Consider the following 16,130-nt stretch of genomic DNA (forward strand, 5'->3'; position numbering starts at 1 on the left):
GAGTGCCATCCAAGTGACAGCTTCATACTATTTATTCCTATCCAAGTGCACTCGTATGAGACATCTTCATAGATACTAATTATTCCTATCCAAGCTACTTGGACCGTATTCTACTCATCCAAGTTAACTTGGATAGGAATAAATAGTATGAAGCTGTCACTTGGATGAGACATCTTCATACTAATTATTCCTATCCAAGCTACTTGGACCGCGTACTACTCATCCAAGTTAACTAATAGGAATAAATAGTATGAAGCTGTCACTTGGATGGCACTCGATCCAAGTCTACTTGGAGCGTACTTGGACCGTGTCAACGCGGCTTTAGGCATATCGCGCGTTCATTACGGCGTGATCGTGGAAGTCGCTAGAGCGTACAACAATTCAACGGTTTTAGTAAGAGCGTGTGTGAGTATGTTATTTTGACACACTGCATTTTGACATTTAGCTCAAACACAGTTTCGTAAACAAACCATTCTTGAGATAAAACAATTCAATCAAATCCTTCCGCACACACATAACCAAAATATAATGTGTGAACAAGTTTATTTATAATATAATAACATAGTTTAGTTTTATACAAGAAGGCATCTGTACACACTTAATTTGTACACTATAAATGGATATACAAAGAAGAGATATTATACCAGCTGAGCTTGTGCAGGCGCAAGCAGTGGCACACTCAGGATTTAATATTGGGGCGGGGGCCCAAGGAGGAGAATGTAAATTAGTCCCGTTGGCTCTTTTTCTTCTTCATATAATTATTATTACATATTTTCACAATACACGGCGGTATATTTGTACAGTTTCTCCTAGTTTTTATTAAATTGAAGGCATCACGGCGGTAACCGTTGAGCGTGTCATCAGCGATTGGCGGATTGGAAGTGACTAACAGTGACCATGCTGGACATGTGCGCCTAGTATGCTAAAACATTACTCAAATAATATTGGCTGTGCTACCTGTTAGGTCTAGAGAGCTACAATATTTATGCCGAATTCCACTGAAAAAAAATGTTCTTTTGATTTACACCAACACCGACTGTAGTGGGTGTAGTCATTCTTTTCGCCGAATGTTTATCGTCGATTTTTGGTTTTTTTATTGAGGTTCCAAAATATTAATTGAAAATGGACAAAAAAAGTATTATAGCATTTAACTTATACACAAACCTACTCAACACAACACAGCCTAATTTCTCGTTTATCGGTCTTTTGTCTATTGCACTCGGTGTACCTACACCATGGCCCCCACATCCTGAAACGGGCCCTCAGGCTAGGATATTTGGCGGCCCCCCTACCTACCGCTAAGATTAAAAGCAGTGTGAAACACTACATTAACGTTTTTTAAATTGCGTTTTAGTTCAAATTAAGGTTATTTACTTATACAGTGAATTATTGGCGATTTTTAATACATCTACTTTAATAACGGAGCTGTAACGAGTATCGACACATATTAATCAGAAAATATATTGCACAATTATATAATTTAAAATGTTCATGGCTATGAAGTATAATAGCACTGCAGGCGACTTTTTTTTACTGTTAAAGCTAATTTATGATGTGAGTTTATCTCACTTATCTGGTCAACCCGACACGCCGGGCACCCCACAGCCCGGGTCCTCAGGCTAGAGCCTTGTCAGCCCTCCAGAGCCATGACCTACACCACTCCGGAATTCGGGTGGACACCGAGAATTCAAACAGTTCCATTAGGGATTGGGTTTCTAAAAAAACCCGATATTAGTGTTTCGAAATTTTTGTATTAGAAATTAAAATCTAAGATTTTTTTCTAAAAAGGGTGCTGGAGAATAATTATTACAAATCATTTTTTTGTCGTGTTTTTATTTGTCTAAGCCCAAGGTATAGTTTAATGCCTTTCAATTTAAATGTTTAAAATCATTCTGATAATTTTCATGTTTGGGGGGTGCCAGGGCCCCTTGCCCCCCCCCCCTGGGTGCGCCACTGAGCGCAAGTATAAGTTTAAGTCAAAACAAAAAGAAGTCTGGATTAAAGACTATAGACGGTGTTTTGGTCACCTACCCTTAATTCGTGAATTATGACAAAACTATCCCAATGATTTTAAAAAATATTTAATAATGAACTGTAGTTCATCATTTGATTACAGATTCATCCTCAATATCCCCGACTCCAAATCCATATTGTTTGACATGTTTGCCGTTGGAAGCTCTTGGTCCTTCGTGAAGAGCAGCAGATCGTAATACCACAATGATGGCCCATATACCTACTTCATCTCTTCCGCTACCGCTACGTCGACTTTCCTCTACTTTTTTTAAACTCTTTCTGAAAAGATCTCCTAAGGCTTTGAATTTTTTTACTATTATTGCCTCGGGAAATCCTCTCTCTTTGAAGAAATTAAGATAAATGTACCAGTAGTTGACCTTTTTTCTATGAAAGTGCCCAAAATAAAAACATAGACGCGGGATTGCTCTAAATTGTAAAGTTTAGACAAGTGAAGCCATCTGTGTTCGGATTAAGGAACTAACACATCACCATATGTCATAGGAGCGTCATAGCAGCTATTTAAAAACAACACCTCACGCAGTAAGTATTTTATTTTCAATTTCCTAAGTAAATTGTTAAGGATATCAGCGGATGTAAGCATATGATATTGAAGTATCGAGATCATTTTTAATTTTTAAGTTATATTTACAAGGAAGCAAGTTTGTGGGGGGGTCAACTAGGCAAACTTTTTAAATACTTTTTCAGTAGTTGACCGGGGGTGGTCAACTACTCAATAAATTGATTAAAATTATATCACTTAGTTTTGAACAAATTTTACATTCATAAGTGTGGAACGATGATTAATTATTAATTATAAGTGTCCAGGGTAGTCCTATCCAATAGATGACCTAGAGGTCAACTACTGACACATTATATGGTCAATTACTGGATATTTTGTGTTTTTCAGCATGTTTTCTTCTAAAAACAAAAATTTCTTGAATAATTATAGCCCTGAGGCCTGAGGCTGGCCGCAGTAGAAGACATCCGATTACACAAAACTGCCATAAGGGCGGGCGGCCAAGAAGTAAGGTTTGCCGAGAATTACCTTGAAGTACAAGGTTGAGGGAAAACATGCGATTGAAAGGTAAGAAGTGGGTTCTCTTGCATTAATTTACGTAAACAGAGACAAATTTCTTTGAATGCAATAACATATAATTGAGACTAGGTACTTACTACATTAAGTAGTTACCATATAACGAAATATAAGTACTTCCGTACCCATATACGAAATTATAGGCACTTCAATTTAAATTTTCAGGAAGATTGGTCCTGCTTCAGTGCTGACGAAAGCAGAAGAGGACGTCATTCAAGACTGAATTCTGAAAATGGCCTCTGCAGGGTTTCCAGTGACCATGGATGAGGTCACTTTCAGCATTTAGTGTCTAATAAAAGATATTAACAGAGAGACACATTTTAAGGATGACCGCCCTGGCAGAAGCTGGATAACAGCGATTATGAAACGAACCCCAGATATTTCGCTTAGGATTTCTCAAAATTTTACATCAAGTAAGACTAAAGTAACAAACCAAAATATCCTTACTTGGTTCAAAGAAGTTAAAGAATATATAACAGCTAGTAATCTCGGCCAAATCCTCAATGATCCCAACAGATTATTTAATTGTGACGAAACAGCTTTTTTCCTTAACCCCAAGAGGGGCAGGGTCTTAGCCAAAAACGAAACAAGACAGTGTACCAGCAGGTAAATGCCTATGAAAAAGAATGCATAACCGTCATGGTAACAGCGAGTGCCGGTGGGGCTGTCACACCAACGAAAGTCCTCTACAAGTACAAAAGAATTGCTCAAGAAATTTTCGAATATGTGGACTTTTTCCATGGAACCCTCAAGCTGTGATAGTACCAGGAGAATCTGAAAGTGTGCCTTCAATGGTTACATCAGAGGAACGCAAGCGGTATTTAAAGAGAGGACTGCAGTTCCTGAGTAAAAACATTGATGAGGAAAAACTTGAATCATTCCGCAAAAACAACGAACCTGATTAAGTTTGGCGAAAAGTAAAAATTGAGTTGCAAAATATCACTACACCTGAGCTGGTCAGACTCATCGATGAGGCATTGCAAGAAGAGGAATCCGATGATATGATGTGTTTGGCCGCCTGGAATACTATGAAATGTTATGATGTTTCATATCCAATCGCTAGGGCACCTGTGGCTGGTCTAACGACTTGTGATGATGCTCGTCTCCAATCCCCAGTGAACCGGTGGCTGGTCCATCAAATATTTCTAGTCCATTGAAGAGACATTTTTCTTCCCCGGTAATGGGGAAGAAAAGGGCGAAAAGGGAAAAAATCCCCACCATAGTTTCCGGTAAACTGTGCCAAGAGTATTTCCTAAACAAAAAGAGGAAGAAATAAGAAATGGAACGGTTGAAAAAAGAACGAGCTGCAGAGAGGCAAAGAAAGAAAGAACTGAATGAGCAAGCAAAGGAAGAAAACAAATGGGAAAATTGAAAACGCATTTTCTTCTAATGCTTCAAATACACTCTATGACGATCGGTCATATATATGTCGAAAAACCCGTTTCTTATGTTGGCGTCCTGTGTCACAGAGTATCACAGAGTGTAAATAGGATGTCATAGCTGTCATACAATATGTATGTATAATATGTCGGAATGGCATAGATTTGATCATAGACACTAAAACGCTCTTAGCATATATGTGCCCGATCGTCATATAGTCTATTTGAACCTTTGGCCTTCTAACCCAAATGTTGACATTTCAGAGAGTGAATGGCATGAGTCTAGTGGTGAAAGCTTTAAGCCTAAAACTCGATGGCTGCCCGTTATGAAAGTCATTAATGAACATTATATGAAGGAGAATACTTCCCGCGGAAAATTGTCCATATTTCTAAAGTAGAAGCTACTATTTCATCGATGCAAAAATGCGGGAGACTTAGGAAATAGCCAGAGCGGCCCGATGTACTTAGTTATGAATGGAAGGCTGTAGTATCCCACATAAATGATCCGACAAAAGTAAGCAAAACTCATAATGTTTATTCAGTTCCGGAATTGGACTTTATTTAGAATATCTAAGGATTTTTATGTTTAGTTCTATTTTGTTAAGTACTGAGCTTATGCGTTACTATGTCGTATGTATGTATTTAGTGGCTAAAATAAAATAATTTTTGTATTTTTACTTTGATAAAGTATAACTAATTTTGTCCCTTTTGTTACCCGCACAAAGCTGATGATTGGCTGTCAAACAATATCCTCTCCAATATAACTTGTTCCTGAACCGCCCATTGCTACTTGATTTAAGTCGATTCAAATAGCTATGAGCTAGAGTGGTCTGATAGGAAGCCCTGAAGCAATTCTGATGAAAGATTCGCCATGAAGCCCCCTGATTAGACATGGTCAACTACCTACTGAAAAATATAGTGGTCAACTACTGGAACTTTCAATTTTTTGATGGTCAACTACTGAAACAGTAACATGGTTTTGGTAAATTGAACACATTTTTTTGTAACAGACCCTTTCATAATTTTTGTCTTATCATATTAATTAAGACATTTGATCCATTACGAGTAGACTTGCTTTGCCATCATTCGGTCTAATGCTAAATGTTAATCTTATTTTCGTTGATTATTTTTCTTAAGTGGTCAACTACTGGTACGTTTACCTTAATTATTTTTGCATACGCCACATCGCGTAAATTTCTATTTTCATATGCCGCCGATTTGATTCTCCACAAACATGGGAATATTTTATACATGTCCATAAGGTCCGTAATAAATTGGCGAGAGAAATTGCGAACGTTCATTTGTGACGAACGTAGTAAAACGATTCGACGTATGGCACACGCGAAAGATTAAACATGGTAAAATGTGTTAAAAAACGACTTGACGTACGGCACGCGTGAAAGACGCGACCAACCTCACTCTTTCCGCTGTTCGCTACGCGACTTTAGACACACGATCATTCCCGTGCGACATCGCGCACACGAAACTTTCACGCAGACAAGATTGTGTGTGTGCAGGCCGCTAATAGCCTTTTGTGTTTTTATCAAATAATATCTATATGAAGGTCCCGTCGGGATAGGCAGTTCATGAACTGCTTAAAATCGAAATATTCTAAGGAGCGTCAAATAAAGGATAATATAGACAAGACTACAACTTTTGGGAGTAATGGTAACATGGAAAAGAAATTTATTGAATTCGTATGGAATAATAAAATAAATAACAAAATAATAAAAGAAAACTATTTATCGATCAGTCCTATTATATTAATAATGATTAGTTAATAACAAAAATCTACGACAATAAAACACTGAAGTAGGTAGGTATTTATTAGTTTGAATAATTTAATCAAAGATAAAATATTTTTGAAAAATTATTCAAGGGAAATAAATATCTACAATCACAAGCATCTGGAAAAAGAATGACACTCACTTCTCTGTCGGGTCTGCCGAATGGCAAAATTCATATTATAATAAATATCCTTCGCTCAACTGCATGAAACAGTGCTGCCATGTCTACTGAAATTTCAGTAGATCTACTGATATTTTTTGATATTTTTGGCAATATACTGAATCTACTGATATTTTATGAAATCTACTGATATTTTTTCATTCCACAAAATTTCCACCATCCGGGAAAAAAACGAGTCGTCTTTGAAAATTTGGGACCTGCGGCCCGCGGTGAAATAAATATAAAAAAAACAAGCCGACCATGAAAAATAAGGAACCTGCGGCCCGCGGCGAAATATTTTTAAACGAGCCGACTATGAAAAATCGGGAATCTGCGGCCCGCGGTGAAATATTTCTCCTAAAAAAACAAGCCGACTATGAAAAATTGAGAACCTGCGGCCCGCGGCGAATTTTTTTTCCTAAAATAGAAATTTACTGATATTTTGTCGAATCTTCTGAATTTTTTTTACACATTCTACTGAAATTAAAAATTTTGACTTGGCAGCACTGGCATGAAAGCAGTCTGGCAATACCGACGAGTCTGCCCATGCAAAATTTCAGTTTAGGTTGTCTTGAGTGCGCCAGATTTCGACTCAGCCGTTATTATTGTATTGCAAAATGCCAATGTGCCTGGTTAAAAATTGTAAAAAAAATTCTACTGCACACTCCAAGAAAGATGGGATAACTTTTCATGTGTAAGTATTATTGATAGAATGCCATTTTAAGATATTGATGAATGTTCTTCAATGACAGAAATAGTCGAATCTTTTTTACGCATGGCTGCGACGATTTCTCCGTTCCTTTTAAGATCTCAACTCTGGAACGGTAATTTTCAAATTTGACCCATATTGGGTGGTTGTGGCTAGTTTACGCCGTCGAAGCTGTCAGTCGCCATTGTTGAATTCTGCTATCTTTTTATAGTACGCGGTCCAAGAAAAAATAAATAGGAAGTGTTGAAAATGTATGTTTTTTGGGGTCTTGTGACAAGTTCTCCGATCTGTCATTGAACGCAGTGTTGCCAAACAAACTATAATTATAAAACATTTTGTTCCGCGTACTATTAAAAAAGTATTGTACGTCAAAAATACCACAATTTTGAAAAATGGAATTAATTGAATTCGCCAGTTGGGTATCATAATAACGTGAAGCGAGAGACGTAGGTAGTAAGTATATTAGTCTCTGGACGTAGACCAGGGGGGTGTATCAGGCATACACATAGACTAATATACTATATACTATAGATAGGCCACTTCAATGTGTAGAAGTGGTTCAAAATCATTCTATATATATCTCTCTCTAATTTGGACTGGAGGTCTTCGTTTTAAAAAATGGCTCGAATCTTAAAACTGGAGGTCTTCGTTTTAAAAAGTGGCTTGAATCTTAGACTGGGACTTAGGCGGGAATTAAAAACAAAAAAATATTATATGTTTGACATTTTATTTTTTGAAATACACAGAACAGCATATAAAATAAAAATATAAATACATAATATTACAACAAAATATCATCAGATTATCGAAAACAGAATGTAATATGACAAATTCAATAAAATCTTAAATCAAAGTAAGGTTTAACATTTTTTAATTAACCACAAGAAATTTTACTGAAGGCTTATATAATTTATATTAAATGAGATAGCATTTAATTGGAAGAATTCCATTTGCAATGCAATATTGAAACTATGTACACTGATAAATGAGCGGAAAAAATTGCAAAAATAAATAGGTACATTTTCATTATAGACGATTAACGCCATGTTAATTTAAATACTTACACAAATTAATTCATGTAGTTTTATTTTATAGATTCAAGGTTCAAAATGATAAAATGTCATTTACTCAAAGAGTAGCATATTATGATTCTCGCTAGAGAATCGATTTTTTGAGGAACATATTAGTTTATTTAAAGTACATACCCCTTAAAATATCAAATTTATCAAAAATCATGAGAATTTTTATCCTTATGTATAAGTAGGTAGGTACCTACATAATAATATGTTCATTATCTTTAAGTTTGTAATAATACATTGAATTAACAGTGAAGCCATAGCTGAGCTGTTTTAATATTATTAAGGTTGAGAAATTCAAATTAGTATTATTTATAATCAAGCTGCATTTGTGTGGTAACTTGCAAAGTGGATTTGATATTTTGATATGATTATTGATAACTTTAGAAATTAGTAAATAAATAATAATAAAAAATAGTAAAATTAATTATAAACTAAATAATACCATACAAATACAAACTTATTTCCTATTTTTGTAATTATATTTAGTAAAGCGATCCCTGGCGGCAGACTTAACAGGATCATTGCCATTATACCTGCTATTTCTACCGCTCAGTATTCGGCACACATCCTTACACCACCAGTGTAAGAGAATCCTTATACTTAATGATGATATATAATTTATAAAGACATCCTTATGATTTTGACAATTAATAAAATCAAAATTGACATCACGCAGTATCTGAGAATGAATTTTCTTTTTAAAACCTAATGAGTGGCATTCATTTTTTAAAAAGTGATTAATAATTTGCTTCATATGGTTAAAGGTATTAATAATATCCGCAGATGGATATCGAAGCCAATGTTTATGGGAATATTCGCGAGTAGTAATGATGGCCATGCCTGACGCATTAGGGTCGCCTAAAGAAAAAGCATTGCACAGAGAACATTCTTTAAAAATTTTTTTTTTGTATCTTTCTTATTATATAGCCAGCAACGTAAGTTGAGCTGCCGGCTTCCAAAGATGTCATACTCTCAGATATTATTGTAGATTCAGAAAATAAAATGTTGTTTTCTGAATTTGTACATGTATCTTTCGCAGGGGTAATGTCTTGTCGATCACTCAGAAGTGCTCTAAGTGGTCGTAGACATTTCCCTGCATTATCTTCCTCACAATTCGAACCTACTGAGTGAGACGATACCATGTTGTTCATGAGTAACGTCTTGTACGCGGCTTCAAATCCTGAGCAAGTCGGCATAATATTTCGCACCCCCTGACTTCGAATAGATCCGTAAAAGTTCTCCAGGGAGTCTTGGTTAAAATGCCGAAGAAGCAATGATTTGAAACCGCGACCGTTCAGTTCTCTCCATATGTCTCGTAAAGCCTTAATAGTAAAAATCCAATTCCCCAAGGAAGGTGGCTTACTACATTTACCATTGTCATCAACAAAATCCATAGAGCTGAGTATGGCGATAGCCTCTGACCAAAATTTCAAATGGTTTGACGTTTCAGTCAGGGCGGCTCGTAATTCTTTACCTTTGACGGCAATTGCGAAACTACTGTTGACAGAGTCAAAGAGTTTATCAAAGAAGAGTATAATTCGAGCTGTTTCGCGTGCTTCGCTCGGGATATAGTTGACATCTGAAAATAAATAAAGTCAATTAGACATAGGTACCTAATAATATTGTTATTAGGTATCTACTCGTTTCACTATACGAGTATGTCGTATTCGATTATATTGTTATAATGAATTATTAGTTATGAAAATATTTTAATTAGCTTAGTTATTTTAAATTTTCAGATGTGATGATTTCAGATGTTTACATTTATACTACGAGTAATTATTTATCAACTGAAATGGCATAGGAATGCGAAAATCTTCTACATGTAGGTAATCAAACAAAGCTAATCTGGGAAATCTGAAAGCACTATTAAATTTAAAACATCATTCAGTAATAGGCAAATAGGTACATACTGGCAAAATGTAGCATTATCGCACCCACCGTGTGACTAAAAATCTCACTGGCATATTTGACTTTCATTTTGGGAATCTTATCAGGCTCTACATGATAATCTGTCAATTTTGGTAACACCCTCATATCGTTTTTTGTAACATCACAATGATATACTTGCTGTAGGTGTTCCCATTTTCCAACTAAAATTTTCCCCTCAATTTTGCACCTTATAGATTTACCGATCGAATTATTTCTCATTCCTTTAAGTAAATGAGGAGGATCAAATAATGGTATTACTTTTTTCCCCTCAACCTCAAAGAAACTATCCTCATCCTTCCATAGCGATTTACGGTTTTCGTCGCTTAAATACGATCTTTTTGTCTGCTGGATGAGTTGCTTAATGGCAGACTCATTACTCTTGCCTTGATCGCAAACTGTTGCAATAACTCTTAGTCCAGTTGAGTTGACAGCTTTAATAACGGCTCTCAACTCAAACATGAGTTCAGGTGTTTTCGTTGACCCTGTACAAAATGTGTAGGCAACAGGTTGTTTAAATTTACGGCGTATGCCCCTTATCATGAAAACAAGAACATGATCAGCAATTTGATAGCTCCTTCGATTATTGCCAAAGTCTTCGAAGCCTTCGATTCTGTCCTTCCTTTCATCATATAGTAAACGGGGACTCAGACTCATTTCATCAAAGAGCAATGTGCAATATCGATGGTGCGGTGGTATTCTACGCACCATCTGTTTGAGGTGGGAAAATAATTGATCATTTATGCCAGTGGAGATTGGTACTCTGTTAAGAACCTTCAGCAATGTTCGTGGGGCAGGCAACACAAATATCTTGTATAAAAATCTGTATGCTTTTGGGCTTTGCTTATATATTGACAGCGAAAGTATTTTTTCGTCTTCCGTAAACCGTCTTCCTCTGGCCTTCTTACCAGACTGGAGCATTTGAAGACCAGTAAAGATCTTTGCAGAAGCTGTCATGTTCTCCGTAACCTGCATAAATGCTGTGTTTTTCCCCAATACTTTCGCTGCATGGAGTCTACTTCTAAAACTCTTATTTTTTTTTAATGCCCTTAACATCTGCCTTCGAAAATCTGTTGCTGTTTTATGGAGTACTCTTTCCTTGGGGGTGAGTTGATTAGTGCGAGACACTCCGACACGTGCCAAGAGACTATCATATGTTTTACCTGGAATATTAAAAATAAAAAAATATTTATTTACTTATATAATGAGAAGTCTGTAAGTTTTAAATTTTATAGAATGAGCCTTTAACCATTGACAAAAAAACTAGAGATATCAGTTAGTAGGTAGGCACCTTTACCTAGAATGTTTTCCAGAATTTCTTATAGGTACCTAATCCTTCTCACACAATGTCTCTAACATATTTTTGAATCTAATGAATATAGAAAATTGTATCATCTTCACTTGGGGATAAATATTACAGCATCCTGGCACCCAGAATGCAACATTGGCATTCATGATAATCTGGTTCCATTATTTTAAATTTTGTTAACTATCTACCTACCTATATAATAAGCGTTTTTTCAGTGGGCCTTTTATCTGATGTGAATGTATGTCGCATCTTTCTTTTTAGGAGATATGGATTTCAATCACTTGCTGAACCAATTAGGTTCATACACAGGTAGGTACTTACATTGAATAATAAAATGTGAATTTTCCAAACTTGGGGTTCAAATCAAAGATTTTATGCTTACAAATAGGTACATGTTAGTATTTATTTAGCGCTGATAATGTTAGGGTTAGAATCATAAAATCTTACTTACGTTTCTTGTCCAAGTTATTCGAAGTGATAGACCTCTTCACTAGCGGTACCGGTTGTTGATGGGCCAAAAACAATGGTGTGGATTCCAGACGTTCAACTGAAATCATAACATAATTACTATTATTAGTAGGAAAAATAGGAATTATTGCAATTCGATTACGACTCTGGGGAACGACTCAAAATTGAGTTTTCAACAAAGGGTTGGAGTGAAGCTCGGAGCTGGAGCACGGAGCAGTGGAGCAAGGGGGTTTTAACCGGATCACCGAAAATTTGTACTGCCCACTGCTCCGGAAGCTTTTTTTATTATTAGGTAAATGGGGTATAGGTGTATATTTGCATAATTAAATAGACAGTTTTCAAAACTTTTAAAACTAATATTGTTTTCTAACATTTGTATACGTATAATACCTATTAAAAGTTGATAGAACTAGCGCAAGTAATAGGGAGCAGTCCGCTCCAACCCCCTGGTTTTCACGATCAGGGCTACCGTGGCAGACGGTTTCCTTGAGAATTTGCCAATGTAATATGCGCTTAAGTCAATGCCAAACATGTTTTCGACATATGAGAGTAATATAGACAGATTAATAATTGTAACATAGTCTGTCGGGTGAGAAAAAAATATGACTTACAATGGTTCTGCTCATTAGAGATGTAAGACAGTAAGCTCGACTGTGGCAGAAGTGCTTCTGCTGACTCCCTGGACCGAACAAAACAATCCTCAGATTTCCGGTTCAATGGATCATCATAATGTGAAACTGAAATTGTGCAAAAAAAATAGGTGGATCTAAATTGTATTTGTCTTTTATTCTACAATTTGTTTAATTTTATTTAACTTCTATTTAGTTTTAGAACCTAAAGTCAATTAAAGTCTAGCCGTATTGTTTCTTATGCTCAGTGTATATTATCCCGCTCTCTTATATACTCATAATCAGTATACTTAATACTACCCCGTTTGGAAAATTTGTAAAACCAAGACTGTGTTTATAATATTATGGTGTATGTTTTAGTTTTAGATTAATAGCAATTGCGACCTAGTAATATAAATTACTTTGTTTCTTGTTCTTGTTTTCTATTCTTGTTGGTGTCTCTTGTTGCCTAACCCTAAGAGGACATACACCCTCTGTAAAGATTCCATAAGACCATTATAATTCTGTGTCATTATTATAACCAAGTGTCAGTTATTGTTAATATTGATTGTTTAGTATTTTTGTAAATCACGGCTTCGATCTGCCAACTAGCGACATCTGCACAAAGCAGACTGATTCTTTTTATAGAGGGGTTTAGCTCCAAGGTCAAAATTTATCTCTGATGCTGCTCAAATTCTCGATGACTTCATTTCTTACTTTTGCTTTTAATAATAACCCTAATTTAAATCCTTTAAAAATAAATTAGATTCACTACACAGTAGTGTTAAACCAATCGAAGAATTTGTTGACCTGTATTTCCTCATGTCAGGGGTCATTATCATACTATTAATGACTTGTTAATTTATAAGCTTGTATTTCTTTATAACTCGACTAAACATAGGGGCAGACAATATATCGTGGCTTGTCCCAGATCGGCATGAGTACCAATACTATTAATCTACACCGACACAGCCACTACGACTCCCCAATATTCACCTAGAAATAAATAAACTTCCAGAGGAAGAGGTTACCGCCATCTGTTGAGCGCTTCCGGAAGTAGACTTTCCAGTATAATTTCTATTAGAATTCGATAAGCTATTACATTGTCACTATTATATTATACCTTTCGACCATTAGATCCCCTGTGCCAATAAACGTTCTCAGTGGGCGAACGAACCCGGCGTTTAATTCATATTGATCTCAATATATATATAGATTAATTGTAACATGGTCTGTGACAGAAGAAAAATATGACTTACGATGGTTCTGCTTATCAAAAGTGTCAGACGGCAAACTCAAATGTGGTAGAGGTGATTCTGACTCCATGGGTTGATCTAAAAAGATAAAATTAATTGTATATGCTTTTAGAATCAGACACGGGAGACTCATTTCTATAAAATTTCAAAGATCAGAATTCAGAACAGATTTTGAAATGAAGTTGAAACATGGGTATTTGATTACCTATAATAAGATTAAATAATCATGGAATAATATAAAAATTCTTTAGATACCTATTACAATAAGCGATAATAAACAATAAATTCAAAGCAGGTTTTTTATGTATGCTTATGAAAAATCTTTGTGGGCTTTCCAAGATCTACATCATATTATTGAGCTAAATAAAAAAAGAACACCTAAAGATACATTCTTAAAATAAGCATATGACCCCATGTCTTTTCAGTTGTAAAAAATAATATATTATTCTTTGCTGCTACTCTTAAAGCAAAATGATATGATAATAACACCTACCATTATCACAAAAAGCTAGTTATCTTATGAATATTACGATACAAAACTGAAATGTCATCTTACCCGGAAGAAGGAGTGATGGAATTGCTAACACACTCAACCTGTTATGTCTTAGACCAGCGGTTTCCAACCTGGGGAGGCGCCAAAATTTTTTAATAAATTAATTTTTATACCATAATATATACAAATAAATAAAACTTCATATCTTAACGTAACAGTGAAAATTCAGTGCATGAATGTTTATTTTAATATATAATGCATAATACATATATTTAAATCCTATTAAAAAATATTTGAAGCGGAGAAATTTAAAAATGGCGCTTTTGCAAACGCTCTTTTTCGGTAATGCACAAAACGACCGCTGGTTGCATGAAAACAATAACCTAAAAATTTAAATGTCACTCGTAGCTAAAGTGTCAACTGAAACGTGTAGGCAGGGTGTGATAGTGTTTTTTTTAAATTGTTTTTGACGTGATTTCTTTAATATAATATAATAATAAAATATTTTTTAGTGGAATGGATACATTTTTGAGTGGTTGTAAGAGAAAAGATGCTGATACTAGTGGGAATAAAACCGAAATAGAACAAGGAAGTAAAGCTCCCAAGAAAAGACAATACAGTTTATCCTATTTATCATTAGGATTCACTAGTGATAGTATAGATGGCTTGGAAAAACCAATGTGTTTGTTGTGTTCGAAAGTTTTGGCTTCAGATAGTATGAGACCAGTCAAATTAAAACGGCACCATGAAACTCTACATTCTGAATATCGTCACCGTTTTAGCAAAACCATCTATGTGTCACTTTTATCAAAAATGACTTTTAAATACCACGTCATTCCTTATTTTTTTCTCTATAGGCCAGTAAAATGATCTATGTGTTGGGTAAACTCGCTCCGAAGTTATTTCAAAAAATAAAAAACAGCTATGTGTAAGGTTCAAAAACCACGGTTCACAAAAACAACTATGTGTATATTATAGTAACATATAAGTAAGATGGTATTTTGATATCGAGAGTGTAATGTTTTTTTACAGTTTGGCTACACATTGTTTGTTTCTATGTTATATGCTATGCATTATGGTCTTGCACGACGGTTTGAAAGATGCTTTCTCAAAAAGAGAGACAGGAAATATTCAATAATTTCTGGAAGATGCCTACATGGTCAATAGGGTATAGGCGAGAATTAATTTAAAAGTTGGATAAACAACTACAAACGCCTCGATGACAGTGGCCAATTGAAAGCAACAATGACAAGTAATAATAATCTGACTGAAGATAAATAATTGGTAGTGCAACCAAAAATCAAAACGGAGAGATTTGTGGAAAAATGTTACATTATGGTTGGATCTAATTCCAAAGTTCCCACCCATTATTGCAGAGAAAATACCTCCAGCGTGTATGTGGAATCGTGTTTCCGATCCAAAATACAAATGCATGATGAATATAAAAAATGGTCTCTGGAAAATGGTCATAAAGCAGCTGAATATACTCCAGTATATTTACCACCAAAAAATCAGTATCCACCAACCACGTAAAGATCAGTGTGCCATCACTGCCATCTGCTGTAGTTATAAAATGAAGAATGTTTCAGAAATGGAATACAATAGCCACATTATTAAAAAAAAAAAAGATGCTAGAAGACCAAAAATGAAATGAAGGAGAGTACCAGAAGTATTACTGGACGGTTAGTAATCACAATGGATCTCCAAAGTGTGCTGCTATGTCCAAAACACAGGCACAAATGTATTATAAACAAAAGCTGCAACTACACAATTTCACCATATACATTCTTCATAATGTATCTTCTAATGAATTTGTCTCATCTCATCGAAAGCAGGACAATACAATG

The sequence above is a fragment of the Rhyacophila brunnea genome, unplaced genomic scaffold, assembly GCF_057557595.1.
Source record: "Rhyacophila brunnea isolate RB1 unplaced genomic scaffold, BYU_Rbru_1.0 scaffold_10, whole genome shotgun sequence".
NCBI lineage: Eukaryota > Metazoa > Arthropoda > Insecta > Trichoptera > Rhyacophilidae > Rhyacophila > Rhyacophila brunnea.